Raw genomic sequence first — 24896 nt, 5'->3', positions numbered from 1 at the left:
GAGCAGTGTTTTTCATGAGCAAATTCTAACAGTTTTAGTGCTGAATAGACTGTATAAACAAGAGCCAGCCTAACCATTATCATCCTTAGGCAGTCTTCTAATATTCCAATTTGATTCCACTAACCCATGATTCTTTTGTTCATTTAATATTTTTGATTTAATTGCTCATCTATCATCGAATATTTTATTCATAACTGATATATAACTTATATCATCAATTTTACTAGTTTTATGAAGTACTGAATTGTTAGGACAATATACGTATATTTTTCTTATTCCATTGTATTCTAAAATAGCTGAAGCGTTTGCTTTGACAGACGTAGGGTTAAAATTTATTCAATGTAACCTATTTATTAGTAACGCTAGACAATGCAATCCAGATCTGCCCATGATCGAATATATTATTACCAGCATCAATTAGCGCATTGTTTAAGCTTAAGCCTTGACATTTGTGAATAGAAATTGCACAACTCAGTGACAAAGGAAATTACTCTTCTGTAATATCAATTCTATCCACTAATGTGAAGTGATACACCATTCTTTTTAATAAATATTATATATCGGATTCTAATTTTATTTTGGTAGACTCAACGTCCCCTTTACTGTTTCTAGTGATTAAAATCATAGTACCAATTGTTCCATTTATGAGTACGATCTAAATGTCAACATTTCTTCGTATCATGACTCTGTAACCAAATTTAATAAATATTACTTGATCTAGCCATACTTATTTTTAGTATCCTTATCAAGTAATAATTTTGAAATTTTTTTCTGTAAATTTTGCGGATATTTTTTAGCATCGATGCTTACTAAGTTTATTGCATTGGACTTGTTCCTTTTTAGCATAGTATCACTTAAAATTGTATACCTCTTCATGTTTGGCAATAAACAAACACTGTCAGGCGGTAACTTGTTCAAGTATTCACATAACTCATTTAATATTACGCCAGAATCGTCACTTCTGAATTTTAATTTCCTATTTTGTAATAACTTTACGTCTGAATTAGTTACAATCCCTAATCTTAATTTGGATAATGTTTCATTGTAAATTGATGTCTTATATTAATTGTTGATTCGTTGTAGTAATAGAGTACACAAATTATACGTAGCCAGCGACTTAACATATTTATCCATTTTATTTTACGTCATTTCAACAAAAGCAAAATCTGCTTACACTGGTGGTAATTGCAATAAGTCTCCAAAAATTATATATTTTTACCAAACCAACCATATTTCATATTCGACATATTAAATATTTCCGCTAAGCGTAGATAAATAAACAAAACCGTCGCATTTGACACCATGGATATTTCGTCAATAATAATCAAATTAATATTTAGTAAGCTCTGTCTTACTTGTTTTATAGTTTGAGAAGATAATTCTGTTTAAGTTGACTTCGATTTCGAATGCTGAATTGCAATAATCTGTGAACAGTTAAACCTTTTACGTTGTTAGCAGCAATACCGGTCGGAGCACTTACAGTTGTATTTTTGTCTTTTTATTTATTTCATTCCATACAACTAATGTTTCAATAAGAAAACTTCCAATTCCCAGGACCGCTGATGAACATCCTCACACAAGATTAATCTGACAATAAAGCAGATGAAATTTTTTTAAATATTCTTCATTGAATTTAGAAACTGAAGTACTTCATCTGCTTCCAAATTTCCAATCATTTCTTAAATATCTTTTAGGTTCTTTCCTTCTTCTAATGTAACATAATCGTCGAAGTTGTTCGATTTGGATTTATTTGACAGACTGTTTTTTTGCATAAGTTGTTGCTTATTTAATTTATTTGCATTATCCATGGTCTTTTAAATTGCTTTAACTTTTCATGGTATTTAAAAGCATCAGCCAAGTTGTTTTGATTTTTGATAAACGCTTTTGAAAAACGTGTTTTCGTTACTTTTTAATTCCTTTGTATTTTTTCATGGCTTGAATAATATTAATGTAGCATAAAAATATGGTTCTGGTTATATTTCTGGGGGTTTGCAATGAGTAATTATGTATGACTTAGTTCTTTTTTTGATATACTACCTATTTTCAATTTCATAAAATAAGGCTTTTCTAACACGATTTTTCTTCCAAACATCAAACCATCTTGCAAAGTCCTACAAACACATTTCTTCCAATTCCATTAGACGCTGAGGATAATAATCTAAGAAACTGTCACAAAATATATGCTTGCAATTATTGGATGATTTTTTAGATTCGATATATGGTTTTAATTTTTTTTCTGTTCGTATTAACGTCAATGTAACGAAAAACAGTATCTTTCTCAGTTTTATATTTAGGATGTCCCAACAGAACATCGGCGGCCTGTATGGCTCCGACTTCACGATGATTTAATTTTTTCAACCTAAACTTCAAAGCTTACTGTTTAGCGTTTTATCTCCAGCAATAGCTTAACCTATATTTGTGAAATTAATATTACTTTTTTCCCCTTTAATTCCATAATTAGAAACATAATTTGTTAAAAAATATGACGAACCGCCAATAAATTGTGAAGTATAATCCACCAATATAATAGTATATACCGCCAATAAAAAGTGAGAAATATAATCATTAATATATTTTTCTCCCTCTATCTTTACTAGATTATAAAATCGAACTTTATTTTTCAGTTTCCTACGAATAGCTATAGACGTAGTGATGCTTCGAAGGTTAAAAGATTTAGTAATCAGTCGAGGAAAACCAAAGTGACATTTATTGATCGTCCCCTTTTTAATTTGTTTTGCTCGCCTACAGTAAGTATTATCTTTATGATATTGATGACTTATAACTTTTCTATGAAGATTAGGTGAAATCTTTTTATTTGATATCCTGCAACTTATATGCTTAATAATAAAGACTTTAACCTCTTTATTAGTTAATAAACTATACATCGGTGCATTTTTTGTCCAAAAGATGCAATGATAATGAGGTAGACCTCTTCCTTCATACTTAATTCAACAATAATCATGCATATTTTTGCCTATTTGATTAACACTAGAATAAATATAAGCCAAAATCGCTTGAAATTTGTTGTTCATGTACATCCAAGTTACTACAGGATGAGACGCAAAAAGTTCATTGGATAATATTTACCTCCCGTGAGTCTTTCTACTTTGCATTAGTAATCCGCTAACGTACCCTACATATATTCATCAGGGTTTAATGTAATAAAAAATGTAACAGGTCCATACTTAGCCATCATAGCATCTCTTACCTTTTTCCAATAAGCTTCCATTCTTGTTATTCGAGAAAAAATTATTGTGAGATTGACTTCTTCAAGATTATTTCTAATTTTACCAAATAATGACCTGTAAAATATTTATCACGCGTATTAAGAACATTTAATAAATGGTATATTCCTGCTTTAATGTTTCTTATATAATTATCATTTAATAAAAAAAACAGAAATTGGATACTTTTTTTTAAATCAACGTGTTTTGATAAAAGAATATGTTTGATATAATCGCTGTCTCTTAATGGAACTATCCTCTTATCCTATTGACCATATCTTCCATATGAATGTATGTCTGGAAAGCATGATAAATCCAAATATTTATTGTGACTATTCAAAGGCTCAGCATACGTTTTTTTCATTTAATATAATTTTATATCAGAACCTTCAAGCTTTTCAGAAAACAAAGATGTTATCGTATATTGTGCATAAAAAGGATCTGATTCTAATTTTGGGGTTAGCATAGCTTCACGTTTTGAAATTTTAAATTTTTCTGCATCATAAATATCAATATCGTTTTCTTCAACACAGATATCAGTACTAGAACTGATATTATCTTTGTACTCTATTTTCATATTTCTGAAACAGCCTTTAAGATCTGTTGGATCGTTAGACAATTTGATTTTTTAATATATAAGATTTTTTTAACTATTTCAATGCTTGCCAAACTTTTTTTATGTTGTCATAATTTCTCTATATAACCTTTTTTTAGTCGGATTTGTACGAATTAAAATACGAGGGTGGGTTAATAAGTCCTTAGAAAAAGATAGAAAAACAATTTTTTTTATTTTTTAACATAATCTTCTTTTAGCTCGATACACTTTTCCAGACGTTTTTCAAGTTTTTTTAAGCCATCAGAAAAAAATAATTTTGAAAGTTCCTCAAAATAGCCATTTGTTTGTGTTATGACCTCCTCATTTGAGATGAATCGTTGTAAAGCAAGCCACTTTTTTAGGTTTGGGAATATAAAAAAGTCACTAGGGGCCAAATCTGGTGAATACGATGGATGGTCTACTAATTCGAACTTCAGTTCCTTAATTTTAGCCATTGAAACTAAGCAAGTGTGCACTCGTGTACTGTCTTAATGAAACAGAATCTTTTTTTGTTCAATTGAGGACGTTTTTCCTTTATTATCTCGCTCTCGGTCCAACAACGACGCATATTATTACTCCTCGGTGATTGTCCTTTTTCTAAATAGTCGACGAAAATGATTCCACGTGCATTCCAAAAAACAGTGGCCATAACCTTGCCGGTCGATTTCACTGTCTTCGCCTTCTTTGGAGTTGGTTGACCTTTCACAATCCACTGTTTTGACTATTTCTTCGTCTCAGGAGTGTATTGTGTATCCACGTTTCGTTTACAGTTATGAATCGACGCAGAAAGTGGATGCGCGCCAAGAGGGCCTCAATGGCCACCACTCAACTGCGTCTATTCTCGACTGAGAGCAAACGCGGCACCCATCTTGCTGAAATTTTTCTCATGTCCAATTTCTTATGCAAAATCGAAATGACTGTAATACTTTTGAAACCCCTGTGGCCTCAACTATTTTTGCGCAATTTTATTCTTCGGTCACTCAACACTATGTCGTGGATTTTATTGATCATTTCCGGAGTGCTCACGTCTAGAGAACAGCCTGAACGATATTCATCTGCAGTCGATGTACGACCACGTTTAAATTCATTTACCCAATTGTAAACAGTTGCAAACACAGGGACAGATACACTATGAACTGCATCTAACTCAGCTTTGATTTGTTTCGATGTAAGGCCTTTTAAATAGGAATGTTTCATCACCGCTCGGAACTCACTTTCTTCCATTGTTAACAACAAACAAAAGTTGTTTACTTTGATCGACGATAAAAACAGAACTACTCGATGGATCTGGCTGTAACTTCGGCAGTACTTTATTCAATTGTGACGCTTGCTGGTACAACATAAGTTGGGATGCTTTGAGTGCAATCTCTTGGATTTTTTAAGGACTTCATGACCCACTCTCGTATATATTTCGTGATCACTGGTTAAGGGACTCGTATCGGGATATATTTTTTTGTAAAGTTACTTCTTGTGACAAGGATAAATGAATAGTTATTCCAACCACGCTATCAATTTTAGCGTAATATGGTATATATTTTTTATGACCGTACCTTTTTTCTACAGCTTGAAACACTTTAGCTCTTTGTATAATAATTTTTTCAATCATATTTAATGACTTAATTTTATCAGGGGTAAATTTCACGTAAAAATTATTTAAAAGACACCATGAAGGTCATTGTTTCTCAATTTTTGCGAGCAAGTATTACAGATATTTCTATCGTTGATGATATATTTAGAATTATTTTAATATACCATAAGTTGTTTCCAAAAGTTTGGACCTAAATCCAGCAATTCCACAGTAAGATTACATTTGACATCTTTGGTTGGTTTCAAAGAATGTTTTTATATTAATTTTTCACAAGATATATAAGAAGTTTTTGGTAGTTTCTGAACGATTTCATTGCAAACTATTATACCTGCATGATAAATTTTCTTCAGGTCATTTTCATCTAATGATGGTACAGATTAATTAGAACATTTATATTTGTGCGCGTAATTGACAGTCATGCATGTAACCTTGTAACGGTTGTGTAGTTTTCGGAAGCAAATCACCGTCCGTTAACAAAATATCTATGATACCGCCGTTTCCTCTTTTGGCTGGCTCTGTACTGGACGCGCGGCCTGAAAACGAGCGCGAAAGCACGAAATAATACGAAAGAGCGGTGGTTGTAGGTTCTTAGAAAACGTTGCGGGGGAGAAGGGAACGTGGAGAGAATTCGGTGCTATCGAATGAATCTGCCGATTTGCTCGGTACGTTCACAACAGATTTTATTCGTTGCTCAGTTACACGTTAGCGCGCATTCCATGTTGGCCGAGAGATTCGCAACGCACATCCTAATCACACGTACGCGTGAGAGAGAGACAGACAATACAATTTCGAGTGGCGCGCGGCCGGCGCAGTTTATGTATGTTCGTTTATCGGAGCTCACGCACGCAATATTATTACATCGGAGGGGACTTACGCGGACGAACGCTGCTGCAGACAGCTTCGCCTTATAATTCAAGCCTGGTTACGCGAAGGTCGAGGCCGGGAGGCCTATGAGTTGATCCCCGTGTGTTGTGGGTGACGAGTCGGATCTCCTCGCTCGGATGATGGTTTTCGAATCCGCCGCCCTCGTACGTTAGTCGTAGCAGGGTGTCAGCCTCAATCACAGTGCTCTCTCTTCACAATTGCTCAACCTCACTCAGCAGTGTCACTAGTCCACCCGATTTTTCACACAAAAAAAATAGGAACAAAGGATCTTCGAACGCGTGCTACCCGCTTGCCGGTCTCACGTGTACTCTCTCGATTCCGCGTGTCGTAGCTATCTCTCTCTCTCTTTCTCGCTGCGCGGGTCTTTTGCGCATGGCGCGCTATTTCAAATCTCGCTCATCTACCTCTTAACGAGCCTACTCGTTACAACCTATAGTATTCTTTATTATTCAACTTTGTCTTTTCTTTATTGGCTATATTTTTCAATTTCTTGATTTCTTTATTTGCGTTAGTTATAAATTATGATGTTAAGAGAAGCGATAATTCCATTATTGTTAGCAAATTTTGCTCTAAATCATATAGTTGAGTATGTTTATCAGTCGATTAATTAGAATTATTTGATGCTTTAATTTCTTTATGTTTTGCATATATTGCAATTTTGTTAAGGTTATACTTAGCTTTATGGTTCAAATTTCTTTCGATTTTGTGCGATCGATAATTTTTACGGTTTTTCAAATTTTTATTTTTGTTTTTCTAAATCTTTACTTCTAGGTGTTTATATAGATTTTTTTGTTCTTTATTGCACTTCTTGCTAAGGTAAAACTTACCTTTTCTTTTTAACTGTTTCGATTTTGTGTAAATAATATTTATGGTTATTGAAGCGTTTTTGTTATCTTTTTGAGCCATTATTCTTAAGATTGGTTGAAAAGTTGGGTAATATGTTATCTGGCAATTTCAATCCTGATTGTGAATCTTGAATTGAATTATTTTATACATATTTGAGGGGAGGATCGTTACAATTTTTCAACGCAAAATCATCGTTCATCTCATTGTCTTCTTCATACTTAATTCGTTTTGAAAAATTGATTGTAAAGTCATCATATCGTTCTCGCTTTCTGGTCTTTTTATTTAAATTTAACTTATGATGGCTCTGAATAGCATTCATTGAAAAAATTGTATCCTTATTTCCAGTTAAATATACTGATTCAAAATTTATTTTTTGTGAAATAAATTATATTAATGTATGCATTCTTACTATGATTAAAAAATAAGGAATTTTATATATAAATCGTCAACTTTAGTCCAAGTATCAGCTTGCCTGGTAATACTGATATGTGCCCTGTCTCAAGATCAGTACCGCAGTGGAATAGTTATACTTACTACTTCATAAGTTTGGTTATTGATCATAATCTTATTTCGAATATCTTCTACAATATAGTCATTCATTTTGTTTTCATGACCAGATTTGTCTATGTAAAACAATTGCAATTGCATAATTACAATATCATTATTTGTGGAAAAAGTGTGATTGCGATACCAGTTTGAGGTTTTACACGAGTTACAGTTCAGATCAGTAATTTATTTGACGATGAAATTCCAATCTATCAAAAACTATTACGTATATTATAAAGACATGGATGAGGAAATGGTAAAAGGAAAAATATAATAATATTTAGGTTTATATCTTTTTATATAAGAACATTTAGGATATGTAATTTTGATATCATGTTTTACTGCAAACCCTAAATATATTGATTTTTTGCAAAGATAAATTATGAAATTGCGAATGTTCTGTTAAACGGATTTTGTATATTGTGATCCCACATAATACCTGGTTTTTTAAATATTAATATGATATAAATATTCATTAAAAATACGTCATAATTGATTTAGATATTCCAAGCCCGTTTTCATTTTTTGTTTTTTTAATAAAGTATCATTGAAATAAAATCTTTTATCAATTTTTTTCTGTATTAGACATTCTTTTTAACAGAAATTCATTACCAGATTGATCTTTTTCTCTGATCCAGTGTTTTACTTCTAAAGAATTTTTCACTTGAAAATGTTGTTATTTATAAAAGTTTTAAGTCCTTTGATCAATTTTATATTGAATAAAAGATTTATTATCTTAATTTCTGTCTGTACAAATACGTTTATTAATATTAGTTGAAATAATTTCTAATTTTCTTTTCGTACTCGATATTAAGATGTTTTAATTTTGGATGCATACCTTCTATTATTATATTTTGATCTTTAGAACTTTTTTTTTTAAGTAAAATAAATATTTAGTAAAAAAATACATATCCATTTTGAATTTGGTTCGGCAATGTTTTGTTTGTACATTCGAATCATCGATCATAACTATGATTTAATTTTTCGTACCACATTTATGTAATGCCCTTTATTATCTCCACCAAAGTTAAATATCATACTCGAAACTCTAGAATTTATCATAAATTTTTATTTTACTATGAATACGTCAATATTTATATTGTCTATTTTCTTTTCATTAAAATGTTCATCATCGTAAAATAACTTGAGCAGCCAAATCCAACTATCATTATCTGTAGCAATTAATGTACTTCTTTCATCGAGGATTTGTCACATAAATAACATTTTATGCCTTTAGCATTAGAACATCTTAGGTTCCAGTCTATTATATCTTGCAGAGTAAAAACTAAATTTTTTGTCGACTCTATTGAGTTTCTTAGTACTGTCAAAGGGAAAACGAATTAAGGTATAGGGTTCAAAATTTGTTTATAATTACACTCAAGACATTCCAATACAGACATGACTATATGTTCTAAAACCATCTGTAATTTATCTAATTTATAACAGAGATCATTGATAAACTCAGGAACATCTTACTGAACGTACTTAATGTGCTTTATTCCAGTAAATTCCATCAATTTTCAATATCAACTCGACAGTTACTTGCAAGAGTATTCTTAATCGATGAACAATTTAATAAGTTTTGAATGATTATATTTGCGTAACAAAAAACTCCATCAAGATTGGGTGGGTGACCAGTCATTTTCCAGTTTCCACTCATTACATTAGTTTGCAAGTAATTTTGAGCATCATTTGTAGAAAAGCGGTCATATTTAAGTAGTGTAATCTCTTTTACTTAGGTACTTGGACTTAGACAATAAATATCAGTTTGCAATTCTGATAAACTACCATCTGATTCTACAGAAAACAGAAAAAGCCTAATTTCTTTTAGTATTTCATTAAGTGTGATTCGTAAATATTTATATTTATAAACAATTTATTTTGGATTTTCTCAAAAAATATATCTTTTTTAAAATGCAAAAAAGGAAAAAGCTGTTACAGAAAAGCTCCTCGTTTAGGTGAAGAGAGTTTTAGTTAAGTGAATCATAAATGAAAAGTTTCTTTCCATCATAGTATTAACAAATCTACTGTTCATTTATACATTTAGCGCACTTTTCTTCACAGTTATTCATAATTTGTATATGTTTTATATTTTTATGAACAAGAATAAGCCATTGTTTTCCAGAACAACTTACAGTTTTTGAACTAATAATTGATTGCGCAGATTCCACGTAAAAACTTTTTTATGCGCATCAACAGATGAATTACGTAATATATTATAAAATTTATCAATGTGTATATCTTTCAGTCGCAGTCCATTTAAAATTATGTTAGTATCTTCAGCATCTATAACGAGCTTATAAAGATCAATATCTATTTCGGTTTTAATTTTTATATCAAAGCACGTGTCTATAATATCTATAGTATTTAATGCTACTAATAGCTACATTTATACACATATAAAATCACTTTTGAGCACTTTTAGCAGCTCCTTTTGATGTGTGCTTATAGCAGCATAATATCACAATGTATAATTTGTGTAGAAAAAATAGAAACACTTACCTAACCCGGACTATTTATGTTGCGAGCCGTGAAGGCAAGACGTCCTGAGCGGTACACTAATTATGAAATGAGACGAAGAAGAAAACTTTTGATTTTTACAATTTATTTTTAAACTAAAATTATGCTAATATCAGAAATACTTCAAAATGATTGCGTTCGTTACTTTATCTTCACTAACAAACTAAAAGTTACCGTTAAGGTAATAAAACAGCCTGAAATTATCCGCAATCATCAACATGCACATATGATTATCAATCGAAAGAAAAAACTACAATAATGCATCGACATCGATAATATTTGTCCATAAGAGTGAAATCGGCTCTCCCAATGTACGCCTCTTAACTTGATGTAAAAAACTCAATCTAAATCTCTTAGCTTGATGTTAAAAATTTGTATAACCGGCATAAATTTTTTGATGCATGCCGTTTTTATTTCTATTAACTATTGAAATTTAGATATAAAAAGAATTGTAATTTTTTTTCTCTACAACAGAACGATTTTATAGTTTTCCAGTTTTTATTTATTTATAATTAATCAGTTTTATTTTTCTCTACAATATACATTCGTTCATTACAATACATGAAACTTACATTTATTTCATTTATTTACTTATATTTATTTACTTTTATCATAATTTTTATTTACATTTTTTTCATCATCATTTATCTCATTCATTCAATGTTTACCTACATAATGTATATATACGAGGTGTGATCAAAAAGTAAGGTGAATTTTTATTTTTCTCAAAAAATATTTATTTATTCATCAATTTTTATTTTATCTCCTTCAAAGTAATCCCCCTCGGATATAATGCACTTGTGCCAACGCTTTTTCCAATCCTCAAAGCATTTCAAAAAATCATTTTTTGTGATCTTGTTTAGTTCATCCTTCGATGCCGTCTTTATCTCCTCAATCGTGGCAAAACGCCGTCCTTTCATGGGCCTCTTCAGTTTTGGGAACAAGAAGAAGTCACAGGGGGCCAGATCTGGGAAATACGGTGCCTGTGGCATCGTTACTGTGTTGGTTTTAGCCAAAAATTCGCGCACAAGCAACGATGTGTGAGCAGGGGCGTTATCATGGTGCAAAAGCCAATTTTTATTTTTCCACAAATTCGGACGTTTCTGGCGGATTGCTTCGCGCAAATTGCGCATAACTTGCAGGTAATATTCCTTATTTACTGTTCTACCCTGTGGCAAGAACTCATGATGCACCACGCCCCTGCAGTCAAAGAAAACTGTAAGCAAAACCTTTACATTTGATCGAACTTGGCGTGCTTTTTTTGGTCTTGGTGATCCAGAATGCCTCCACTGGGACGATTGAGTCTTAGTCTCGACGTCATAACCGTATACCCATGTTTCGTCACCTGTTATAACCCTGTTGAGTAAATCTGGATCATCGTTGACGTCATTCAGTAGTTCTTGGGCGATGCTCATGCAACGTTTCTTTTGGTCGAAATTGAGCAATTTCGGAACAAACTTCGCTGACACACGTCTCATGTCTAAAACACTCGTCAAAATTGATTGGCACGAACCAAATGAGATGCCAATATCATCAGCAATTTCTCTAATGGTAATTCGACGATTTCCCAACACTATTTTCTTCACTTCTTCAACATTCTTATCAGTTGTTGATGTGCTGGGGCGTCCAGAACGAGGTTCGTCGTCGGTGTCTTCTCGGCCTTCTTGGAAGAGTTTATACCACTTGTAAACATTTTTGTAGCTTAAAGTAGACTCACCGTATGCCACTTTCAGCATTTCAAGTGTTTTGGAACATTTGATTCCATTTTTCATGCAAAATTTAATGCAAACTCTTTGATCCATGTTTTTAGACAGCAGCAAATCGTGGAGCACGCAAAACACTTCTAACCTTGATGCCTCTCACAAACAAACCAAACATACTACAAAGCTGAAATTTGGAACGTATGTTCTAGACGAGTGTACCGACATAACCAAATAAAAAAGTCGAAGATCGAACGGACGTAGCCCGCTAAATTTCAAAATTCACCTTACTTTTTGATCACACCTCGTATATATATTACTATTGCGTACATCAACACGAATGAATGTGCGTATATAGCTAGTATTCATATAATTTTGGATCAAATGCAACTTCATTTAGAAAATTTGCAGTTCTTTGAATAGTTGCACAATTAAGAATCGACTGTCCTGCATTTGATGTAAAAACTATTTTATCGTTGCTATTACAATGAATAGCTTCACTTGCTTTGTTGGAAGCGTCATAGTGAACCTGCTGCTCGGAGGCGTTTGAAGAAGAGGCTTCGTTAAGGTAGCCTTTGCAATGAGTAATTTTACGTTTTTTGCTCTGTATGCTCTATACATCATTGCGAAGTGATTCAGTTTGTTCGTCTGAACATTAGGTACTAATGGCACAAATAAAAGATTTATCTTTCATATACCTGAAAAATGTCGCCTCGACAAAGCATTCTGGTTCATTGTATTTTAGTCGAAAAGGATTCAAAACTACTAAATACTCTCTCACATTTTTTTATGCAAGTATAAGGAACGTATGAATATTCAACATGAGTTGAAAACCTTTTTCGATTAAGCCACTTTGAACCACAATGTAAACAATCTAACATTGTTGAATACTATTAACATCCACGAGTTTAAAAGCTCAAAAATCACAATTTCGTTACAACTTATTCTATTCAGTAACAACTCAAAACGTAACGTAATACAACTTTTGAAATATAGAATAAATAATAATCTATGATACAGTTATTTAAGGAAATAAAACATCTTTTACTTGTCCAATCAAAGTAGTAACAGATCTGTTATAGATATCTAAATATAAATCGATATTAAAAAAGCTTTTTGAATGAGAGAGAAGCCAAATTTGATTTTCTCGTTTTGGGTATTTACAATCAAGTGCAATATAACCGTTAAAGCACAGATCTATAATTTTCAAGGCAGATCGAACTCTATAAAGTACTGTCTACTACTACATAAGCAACTTCTATAGTTGCTAGTGATTCGACTAGAACGGGTATTGATTGAAAAGTTAGGTTGGATATTCTTCATATTGTTTTATTTCCTCTGTCATACAATATTTAATAATTTTCAATGTTATGAGACTATCCTATAAATTAAAATCAACAACTTAAAAACTTCACTTAAATCCTACGATTTACCATTTTGTAATCATATCATTGAAAATCATTATTGAATATTACATGACAATTATGTTGAAAATAATGAATGTAACCAAAATTTAATTTTGCCTATGCCGTTTATTCAGAATTTTTTTTATAAATGTAGTAATAGTTTTAAGAAATTTAATATCAAATGTGTTCCCATTGTTAGCCGTAAATTAAATAATATCATAAAACTTTACAAAGAAAAGACTTTTAAACAGGATGAAACTGGTGTAATTTACAAAATCAATTGTAATTCATGTTCGTCTATATACATAGGTCAAACAAAACGCAATTTAAAAATTAGAATAAATGAACATAAAGAATCAATAGGAACTGACAATTTGCCAGTTCCGTTTCATATTGTTGAGCATCTAAATCAAAGTTTTGATTGGAATAATATAATGATCCTTGACAGAGAAAGTGATTACAAAAAAAGAAAAATATTATAAATAATTCGTATTAATAGTTATAACAACACAATTAATCAAAAGGAGGATACACATTTTCTTAGCAAGCAGTATTTAAGTATCAATACAGTTTTTAAATTTTTATAGCATAAATAGGAATTGGTAATATCATAAAGGTTTTTGCTAATTAGTAAATCTGTTAATTCTGTTCATAATCTTATTAACTTGGAATTTTGATGTTAGAACCAAGTATTTACGATTAGTTCTTTCTATATCATGTATCAAGATGTACATAATTAACTATAGATTTCATAGTTGACGATTTCAGATTTACTGAAAGAAAATCATTGTATAATGTTTAAAAAGTATTTGTGAGTGTAACTAATTTTTGTTTATTGTGATGATAATGTATTGATTAATGTATTAACTGCATTTTTTATTTATTGTTTTATAATAAAATATTCCTGAAGAGCCCATGGACAAACTGGATGCGACACGCAGGATTTGAGTGAAGTTTTTAAGTTATTGATTATTAATTTTTAGGATATCTCTCATAACACTGAACATCATTATTGAATATGGATATTTTTTATTTCTCTTTTAAATTGTTTAATGTAGGTAGTAAATAATTGGGTTTATAAACAGTAATATATTTTATATTATTAAGATCATATTAAATTATTATTTAAAATCAGATTGTGCATTTTTACACAGATAATAAATAACTCAACTTGCAAGCAAAATCCTTATCTTCGTTCTACTAACGAAACTTTAGTGGGAGCAGGATGGTCATTTTCAAATTATTTCTTAGCCTTTGTTGCGTTAATCAGATAAGGAAGATGATATAAAATGACACTGTTTTTATTATCTACGAAAAATTAGAGAGGAATAAATCATAATAGTATTAATCATATCAAGATTATTATACTTATATATTACGTTTAAGAACAGCTGAAAACAAATGAACTGAGGCTTCATCTGACATGTCTTTTATTTTTTGCTCTATGTCAAAAGAATAATCAACGAGGGCTACACAATCGACGATCTCTCAGAATATAGTTATTTAAAATCGTTTAAAAGCTTAAAAATTCAATTTTTTTATTATTTACTAATTATGAGTGCTGATTAAAGCTGATAAATCAGGAAAAATTAATGCACATATTTCAAATAAATAAAGACTTTGAACTAAATACAAATCAGTGATAAGTAATAAATAAATGATCAATTTTCTCATTTCCAAATATTTAATGTATTAAAATACTAAATAAAAAAAATCATACCAATTCAGCATCTTAAGATTGAGTAGACAGCGAAACTTCTCATAATCATAATAGTCATAAGTTTCTCATTTTCTATAAGATATCTTCTAACGTGAAATATATTTTCCCACCTTTCTTTCACGAGCTCTTGTGAGTTAATATTATTTTCAAGCCAACGTAACTGATCTCTATCAGTATCTAAAAAAAATTAATTATGGTTTCTCTCGAAGTATTAGATTTATTGTAATTTAGTTTAAAGATACTAATTATTTAGTATAGTATAAATATTTAGTATAGTATAAATTGATTATGATTGATAGTATTTTGATTAATTAATTTTTTTAAATCAAATACTACTGTGGGCAAAAAGTAAGGTGAATTTTCAATTTAAACTTCGTGGGCTTAACATTTCGGGCTAGTTCTTTTTTTCTTGAGTTGGTAGGACTGCGAATGACATCTGGGACAAATTTCATGTCAATGTCATCATCAGTAATATATTTACGCTTGTGTTTACCAAACAACCAAGAGTGCATGTTTCGATTTTTACAATGTCTGATTTAATTGAGCAAAGAAGTGCCATCAAATTTTGTTTGCGGAATGAAATTTCGGCTGCGGAAACGTTGAAGATGTTGCGGAAGGCCTTTGGTGATTCTACCATGTCGCAGAAAAATGTTTATAAGTGGTACAAAGACTTCAAAGAGGGTCGAGAACGTGTTGATGACTTGGAGCGCTCCGGACGACCATCGACGTCAACAGATGACCAACACGTCAATAAAGTGAAGGAATTAGTGCTCGAAAATCGTCGGTTGACTGTTAGAGACCTTACTGATATGATCGGAATATCAGAAGGATCTGTGAAAACAATTTTGAAAGACCATTTGGGCCTACGAAAAGTCAAATCTCGTTTGGTACCGAAAACGCTCAATTTCTTGCAAAAAAGTCGCCGCGTTGATGTGTGTGAAACAATGCTTTCTGACTATCAGGACAAGCTCAAATGCATGATTACGGGAGATGAGACTTGGATTTATGCTTACGACCCTGAAACAACCGACCAATCAAGCGAATATCGTGCTAAAGGCGAGGCCAGACCGAAAAGAGCACGTCAAAGTCGTTCAAAAATCAAGGTCATGATGACAGTTTTCTTCGATTTTCGTGGTGTGGTGCACTATGAATTCCTTCCACCCGGCCAAACTGTTAATAAGGAATATTATTTGAGCATTATGCGTCGTTTGCGTGAAGCAATTCGTCTAAAAAGACCAGAATTATGAGTCAACAACTCTTGGTTTTTGCATCACGATAATGCACCATCTCACACTGCACTCGTTCTTCGTGACCATTTCGCCAAAAATTCGACGCATATCGTTCCGCAACCACCGTATTCGCCTGATTTGGCTCCGTGTGACTTCTGGCTATTCCCAAAACTCAAGAGACCACTCCGGGGAACGCGTTTCGAGTCGATTGAGGAGATAAGAGCTGAATCGAAGAAGGCGCTGATGGCTATACCGGAAAGGGACTATTTGGCATGTTTCGAGGATTGGAAAAAACGTTGGCATAAGTGTATTTTATCGGGAGGGGATTACTTCGAAGGGGATGACATTGATGTAGAAGAATAAATAAAGATTTTTCATTTTACAAACAAATTCACCTTACTTTTTGCCCACAGTAGTATCATTCAGTAACATCTGAAATACAGGAGATCTCTCCGTAATATTCCTATTAATACTCGTAGTTGCAAGCACTCTACTCCTTCGCAGCGTACTTCTAGTATTTAACATGTTCAAATAAATTGCCCCTTCTACTGATACGAGTTTTTACCAACTTTGCGAAAAGATGTGTAGTATATCAGTCTGAGAATAACTACTCAATAGATTCAGATAGCCCTGTGAATCGTTGAGGAGTGATACTGTAACGTAATAGTGTATAAAGTGGTTGTTTTCGATTGATTATTATAAATAAAATATAGCAGATTATCAATTACGTTAGTTGCTTTATTTGACCAGGTTCTCATACAGTAATAACTAGATTAATTTGGGTATCTTTTTCTTGTGTTATTATTAGTCGAATCAATGCAATTTTATTTCTTTTAAATAAACGTTTGTTCCTTTAGAAAGATAAATAAAATATTGTTACCATCTGCACTACTATTTAGTATATTGAATACTTCCTAACATAAATATAATCTTTAAGTAGCAACATTAAATTTACTGGGTTTTACATTATTTTGTTTGATTAAAGTAACATAAATATTTATATTATCCTTAATTATAGCCTTTTGACCAGTCATCAGGGACAAACTTGAATAATAATGTTTCTTGTATGAATTCATTGGTAGAACTAGCAATAAGTTGTTGTAAAATGATAGTAAAGAAATAATAAAGGCAAATTGAATCGATCGAGAAACATGTGTAACGGAGAAATAGCTGTTCCACCTGGATAGCTCGTGGCCGTTCGCACAAATTATTTATTTCGAGGATTCGGGAAGCAAAAGACGTTCTCACGACTGAATAACACGTCGAGCAAAACCACGTTAAAAGCACGGATTAGGATTCGGGATTAGGAGCGACTCAACGACAAACGAAAACAACAGCGGATTAACTCACTAATCCTTTAATCGACAATAACATATTTACAAGACGGCGATCTCACGCCGATAGACTCTACGAACGGCACAACAAATCGCGACGCGAAGGTGGCTGGTCAGCCTGCCGATTCCCTTTTAAACCTACTTATTACAATCAATATCGACAACAATTCCGCCATTAATTTAGGCAACGAGATAGTTGGCAGATCTGCCGCATTGCCCACTTATCGGCTGACGCCCAAACATGCAAGAGAGAGAGAAAAGAGAGAACACGGCACCGATCTCGACCGTCAGCCCCTTTGACGGTTGGAACACGTCGTTGAATGACGGCACTGGTGCGCTCCTTCTCGATGAGTGCCTCGCTGGTGTTATTGTTGTTGCTCTTCGTTCTCTCGCTCGCTCCACAAATATTGCTGACCCAAAACTGTCGTTACTCGTTGTTGTTATTGCTTCTGCAATTGCTATCCCTATTGTTATTCGCTCATTGACAATGACCGTTCACGTGCGTACCCGCACACCTCGTCGGTTACCCACACGCACTGGTGCCGGGTATCCTTCGGGACACGGCTGGGCGCGACCCAGCCACACACTCTAATTCTCGTTCGCGCACCGGGAGTGTCTCCGAAAACGAAAACGTTGACGAGGTCGTGGGGACGGCTCGGGAAAACCGTTTCAAACTCAGTATAATCCGCGCGCATGACGTTCCCTGTTAATCTTCAATTAGATACTCTCCGACCTTCATCGGTCTCGGCTTGTTCGGGGATACACAAGACTCGCACGCGCTCTCTCTCTCTCTCTCGGTGAGTAACGACACACTGGTCTTTAAGGCTCTCTTCCTTAATATACATTTTCTCAATTTTGCCACTTCCTCGAGCAGCACTTTTTTGCAGGCGATTTCGTCCAGCTGGCCACTGCGCTTCCTGCTAAAAATTCTTGGCTTTTAGTCAATTTTTTGGCCAGTGGATGAATAAACCGCCTGCCTGATTACAACATAACCTTCATCAAATCTCCAATTTTAACGAGTTTTGATCTATACACTTCTGCAAACAACACAAACAACAACACAGCCTCCACACCAGGACCGCTACACTCTACACACTAAACATCACACATCTCACCGAATGCAACACTTCCAACACTTTTGCTGCTAAGTACCAGTGTCAACTATTTTTACCGTTATCCACATATTTGAATTTTTTCGGAGAGACTCCTCATAGCCAGTGCTATTTCTTCGCCGCATCACTACTTTTAACCCAATTTGTTCTTGCGCTTAGTCATCGCGATGGCTATTTTAACTTTAAGTTTATTTTAATTTATATTTATTTTACTTCATCTTGTTTTGTTTTATTTAGTTTAATACTGTCGTATTTTCATTTAGCGCTATCTACACGCTAGACAATTTTATTTTTAGTCTTAATTTTAATTTTATTCTATCGACTGTGTCAAATCGCGTTTACTTTCTTACTTTTTCATGAATTTTGTAATGTAATTTTTCTGCGTTCGCTTCACCAATCATTTTTTCTCATTTCATTTTTGCGGATAAGTTACTTATTTATTTTTGCGTTTCAATCATCTCTAGGTTAATTTGCGAATTCTCTTACCGTCTCTTGTAAATGGCATCATTTTACTCCTGTATCTCCCGCCAATTTTTGATCCTTAACTAACTGAGTTGGTGCCACTGAGGCGCCAATTTTCAAATCTCTTAAATCCAGACTTTTCACAACTACCGTTTATGACTGGTCAGTGACACAAATTTTCGCGCGAAATTCAAACTATGTTCAACTAGTCGTGCCAATCGGTCATTTAAATTATCTCACTTGTTACAGTTTCTTGCGAAGTTTTGAGATCCGGGGAGGAGATATGGGAAACTTTTTGAAACATTTTATGAATTTTTATTTTTGTCTTAACTAGTTTTTATATTTTCAAACCATTCAATTTTATCAAATGGTCTTGTCTTCATGCGCCGAGTGTGGTGAAGCGCTGAGTTATCTGGATGCTAATCTCCTGCGGTGCGAGTCCTGCGATAGATCTTTCCATCGACACTGTTTCCATATAACCTCAAACCCTGACCTTCCGACCTTTACCTGTCGTGCCTGCTCTTTTCACTCTTCGGTTTTAGCCAACTCTCGTCAGTCCGGTTGCGTTTTTTTGGAATCCCCTCCTTCCACTCAAATTGACTATGCTTCTGCTGGTACTTTGCCTTTTATCGAAATCTCAGGCCGTAAGAGACAGGCATCACCTTACGAGCTTTTCCCATCGAAGACGTCGAGAGTGGAATCCCGGAGCGACTTCTGTGGTGCTGACCAATCGGCCGCCCTTCCCACTGTTCCTTCCTCCAGCACGGAGCAAACTCACTTGCTGAATAGCATGGCATCTACCACGGGCGACAAACCACCAGCATGGTTTTCTGGCTTCGTGAATAATGAATTCACTGAATTTCGGAACGAGATCAGAGCCACCCAGACCTCCATTCTAACCAAAGTCAATCGTGTTGCCGACGAGGTGAAGAGCCTCAAGTCCGTGGTGGGTCTCAAGGATCGTTCCGAGCTCCTTATTCTAGGCCTACCGCAGGGGTTCCAGGGTTCACTGGAGAATGTCTCCGGGATGCTTTTTGAGGCGATTGGCTGCCCAAACGCTGGTGGTCGCATAGTGGCCACCAGAAGATGAACTACCACTCGTTCTCGTCCAAATCCGACCGATACTACGTCCACTTTCGTCATGCGTATCGACTCAACGGTGGTGCGTGATGTCATACTGGAGCGCTCGGGCAGGCTCGCTGGGAAGACGGCGAGGGACATTTTTAAGTGCGGTCACGGAAACCCCGTCTTCATCCGCCAGCTGTTACCGCAGCCGATCCACAATCTCTTTGTAAAGGCGCTCGCGCGCAGTCGTGAGTTGGGTTTCGCGTGCCCTTTCGTCTCGGGTATGGTCGTCCATATGCGGGAGAATACACGTTCCACCCCGATCCCAATCACGTCGGAAAGTGACTTTGACACCTGCACGCCTTTGCCTCCTGGTCAGCCTGCTGTCCAGGCCGCTCCGCCCTCTAGTGCCATGGCAGTGGCTGCCACTCCGATCGGCACTCGCAGAAATGCTCCACTCAACCTTAACTTCGCGCCCCAGGTGGTAAAATCGCGACCTACTGCCTCCATTCCAAAAAATCCGGCTCCGCAACTTAGCAAAACAGACGGTTGTTTTAGCCCGACAGTGTCTGTCTTTCCAACCCAGCTATCTCAAGCCATCCCATCTTCATCTCCTCCAGTTTCTGGTCCATGATGCCAACTAATCCGGGACCATACCCCGCCCTCTGCTTCCTTCGTTGTCGGCCACATCAATATAAACAGACTTAATTCCCCCCGTCACTTTTCTCGAAGCACAAGCCATTTCTACACATTTTGATGCCATAGCCATTGCCGAAACTTTCCTCTCACCTGATATCTCTGACTCACACCTCTCTCTGCCCGATTTCAATTTTTTCAGACTTGACCGAATTGGAAAGCAGGGTGGCGGTGTTGGTCTGTACGTCAGATCTCACTTTAAATTCAGTTTTCTAGTTACTTCAGATTCTGTTTTCGATAACACGCCTGAATTCATCCTGGGTGAAATAAAGTCCGACAACACCAAGCTTTTGATGGCGGTGGTTTACAGACGTCCCTCTGCTTGTTCTCCCACACACTTTTTCAACTGCTTGGCCACTTACCTCCCTCTGTACGGAAATGTCATCATTACCGGTGATTTTAACGCAGACCTAGGTTCCAGCTCTCTGCCGGATGCTCGAGCTTTGAGATCTCTCGTTGACCTGCACAACCTCCACTTCGTATCCACTGCTCTCACTCATCACTGTCTTGATACAAATCCCCCTTCCCACACTACTCTTGACCTCTTCATAGTGAAAGACCTAAATGCTATCCAGACATTTGGAAAGTCTGATACTCCTTTTATTGCTGGTCATGATTTCATCTCGCTCACCTATCGCTTCGCTACTAACAATCATATCACCAGAGTCATTAGGTCCCGCAGTTTGAATCGGGTGGACGAAGCGGCCTTAAATGGGACCCTCAGGGGCCTTCTCTCGAACCTGGTCGACATTTCTTCAACACGACTGCAGCACTCTTTCGACCCGTCGATCGAAGCCGACGTGCATCCCCTTGACAACTTGGTGCACTCTCTCACTGAAGTCCTCATAAAATCCTTTGACGAGGTAGCCCCTCTTAGGTGCATCAAGTTGTCTTCTAGGCGTAAACCCTGGGTGACTCCGAGCATTCTTGCGCTTATGAAAAAGCGTGACGCTGCCTATAAACTGGCATCCTCCTCCCGCTCGGGCAATGACGTCGCTGGGTATCGAAGACTACGCAACGATGTCTCAAATGCCCTCGACTCTGCAAAAAATTCTTGCATTTCAGGCAGACTGTCTTCCGCAGCCACTAGCAAGGCCAGATGGAAAGAGTTACGAAACTTGGGAGTCACAAGGCGCGCTCTTCCATCCCCGTTTCAATTTTTTTCTCCAGCCGTACTAAACACCCACTTTGCCAACATAGTCAACTCGTCCCCTCCATTGACACGTGACTTTTTGGACGCCCTTTTAGCGAGTCCCCCAAACGCTCCTCACGTCCACTCCTCATTCAATTTTCGTGAGGTCACTTGCCAGGAGGTCATGGATGCACTAAACTCGTCCACATCCAGAACATTCGGTCCTGATGGTTTGTCTGTCAAGATGCTTAAACTCGTCTCCTCTTCTTGTCTCTCATCTCTCACGCATCTTGTCAACAAATCATTACTGTGCGGCGTCTTCCCTACCTCCTGGAAACGGTCTCTCATCACCCCTCTTGCCAAAGTACCTTCGCCCGCTCTTTTATCGGACATCAGACGATAGCAAGGTTATCTGAGGTATCAAAGGTGCTTGAGAGGCTCGTTCATTTACAACTCTCGTCTTACCTGGACCGCCACAAGCTGCGTGATCCACGGCAGGCGGGTTTCGTGCGGTTTCACAGCACCCAGACAGCTCTCCTGGGTGTCCTGGATGACGTCCGCAGGGCTATTGAGGAGCGTAAAATTACAATCTTCGTCCTGCTGGATTTCTCCAGGGCTTTCGACGTTATCCTCCATGGTCGTCTGATGGTCAAGCTCAGGGACCTATGCCTGTCTGACACTGTCCTGGGATGGTTTTTTAGCTATCTGACTGACAGGTTTCAGGCTGTTATGGGGGAGGATGTCAGGGTGTCGGATTGGCTCAGGGTTGCTACTGGAGTACCGCAGGGTAGTATTCTGGGACCATTGCTATTTGCAATCTTTATCTCGGACCTGCCCTCTGTTCTCTCCTTCATGAACTATATTCTATATGCCGACGACACGCAGGTCTATCTTCACTGTCATCCTAGCAGCCTTGCGGAGGCTTTGGGGAGGGTGCAGCTTGATGTGCAGGCTATAGCGGATTGGGCACTAGGAAACGGTATCTCCCTGAACCTCACTAAGACCAAGGTCATGATACTGGGCAGCGAACAGTACGTTAGGGCTATCAACTTGAATGACATCGTGAAGATCACCATCAACGAGGTTCCACTCGACTATGTTACCAGTGCTCGTAATCTGGTCGTGACACTTACTCCCACGTTAAACTGGTCCGAACATGTGAGAAGCGTGACGAGGAGGGCATACAGCTATCTGGCTTCACTTCGTTTCCACAGGAAATCTCTCTCGACTACCCTCAGAAAAGTTCTTGTCGAGCAACTCGTTTTCCCACATTTCGATTACCTCTCAGTGGTTTGTATTCAGCTTGATGGAGAGCGCTCGTCTAAGCTTCAAGTTGCACAAAACGTCTGCGTACGCTTCGTAATAGGATGGATCCCTTTCATACCTTCTCTATCCTTAAACAGCCACATCACGCACCATAGACTAGCCCTGGGCTGGCTATTCCTCACCCCAAATAGGTATAGAGCCCTTGCCGTTCTGGCCTACTCTGTTGTGTCCAGAAAATCGCCGCACTACCTGGCTAAAAACCTGTCTGTCCTGCTCGATGGTGTCATTATCCGGCGCTCGGGTCGCCACCCGCCGTCGGCGTTTGAATACAAGGCCCCTCGAACTGAGGCATGGAACCATTCCTTTGCTATCCTTGCTCAGAGAATACTCAACTCACTGAGCGTGACCCTGTTCTCCACCGATCGGATCCCTAACTTTAGGGATTGGACCCGTGATCTATTCTTAAACTACGAGGCTAGAGCATGGATTGAGAGGGCGACTCGCGAGAAGTTAATGCCGGTACCGGCACTGTCCGATTATACTCGCATACCAAACAGGGTCAATCCAGCCGCGTTCTCCCAAAATTATCCATCGTCCCACACTTACCCCTCTATCGACCTATGGTTCATGAAATAGCTAATTGAATGGTTATTTTCTAGCCGAACGCACGTCGATCCACCTTTATACCTTTCCTCTTTTCAGACCTTCCTTCTGTAAAACAGGTGCCATTCGCGTCTTCACTACTCTTGCTATTTTTATTATTTTTTACTACTTTTAGTATTTTGTTGTTGTTACTATTTTTATTGTTTTCTATTACCTTTATTGTCTTTATTATCTTAGTATTATTTTTCATCTTTTATTATTGTTAACTTTGTCGTTTTATCTGATAACTCATTTATATTGTTCTTTATATATTTTATTTTACTATATTTTCATTTTTATTCTATTTTTATTTTTACATATATACTCTTAGTGTTTACTGTTAATGCCATTGGAAACTCGCTGCTCACCGTATATACTACTCATACAGTTTCACGTAATTCATCTTCTTCAAATAGTTAAATGCGTCACTTTTCATCCTTGCATCTCCTCTTTTGTCATGTTTAAATTTTATTATTATTTTGTTATGTACATTTTCCAAACTGCCAGACGGGGTTCCACCTCATTGGCGCAATAAACGAACTAATCTAATCTATCTTCCGCGCCATCCCGATCGCTTCATCTGTCTGTTCAGCCCGTACACTGTACTACGGTACGCACACTCTTAGCTTGGCGCGGCAGGCGGATATTGGCGAAAGTCAAACGGACGAAATCGGTTTAGCCAAGATTCTCCGTTACACATTACTAACAAGTATAAAATTCCACCTCATGCATAAAGCTATTTGGAACTACCAAAAAATCCATGTGTAATTACTCTATACATTCCCATACCATTTTGACGCTAGCAAATTACAAAAGAGAAAGTCAATAACAACAAAGCACTTTATATTACATATAGAAATAATGCATGCGTTTCAAAGTCCAAGCACAGTAGAAGAGTTTTTAGGTTAGGACGGTAACTGACTTATAA

The 24896-nt window shown here is 36.1% G+C and overlaps 1 protein-coding gene across 1 annotated transcript in view; it reads left to right on the top strand.

Annotated features, from left to right (window-relative positions):
* LOC131665521 (uncharacterized) overlaps positions 1–24896 on the top strand; it is a 271982-nt gene that overhangs the window by 98236 nt on the left and 148850 nt on the right. The window contains exon 3 of the mRNA XM_058937443.1: positions 2625–2747. The gene's annotated coding sequence lies outside the window, so the exon portion shown is untranslated. The remainder of the gene's footprint in view (positions 1–2624; positions 2748–24896) is intronic.

Source organism: Phymastichus coffea, unplaced genomic scaffold (genome assembly GCF_024137745.1).
Source record: "Phymastichus coffea isolate CEN01 unplaced genomic scaffold, Cenicafe_Pcof_1.1 PCOF00003, whole genome shotgun sequence".
NCBI lineage: Eukaryota > Metazoa > Arthropoda > Insecta > Hymenoptera > Eulophidae > Phymastichus > Phymastichus coffea.
The sequence above is the reverse complement of the archived record's forward strand: the minus strand, read 5'-3'. Positions and strand labels throughout refer to the sequence as shown.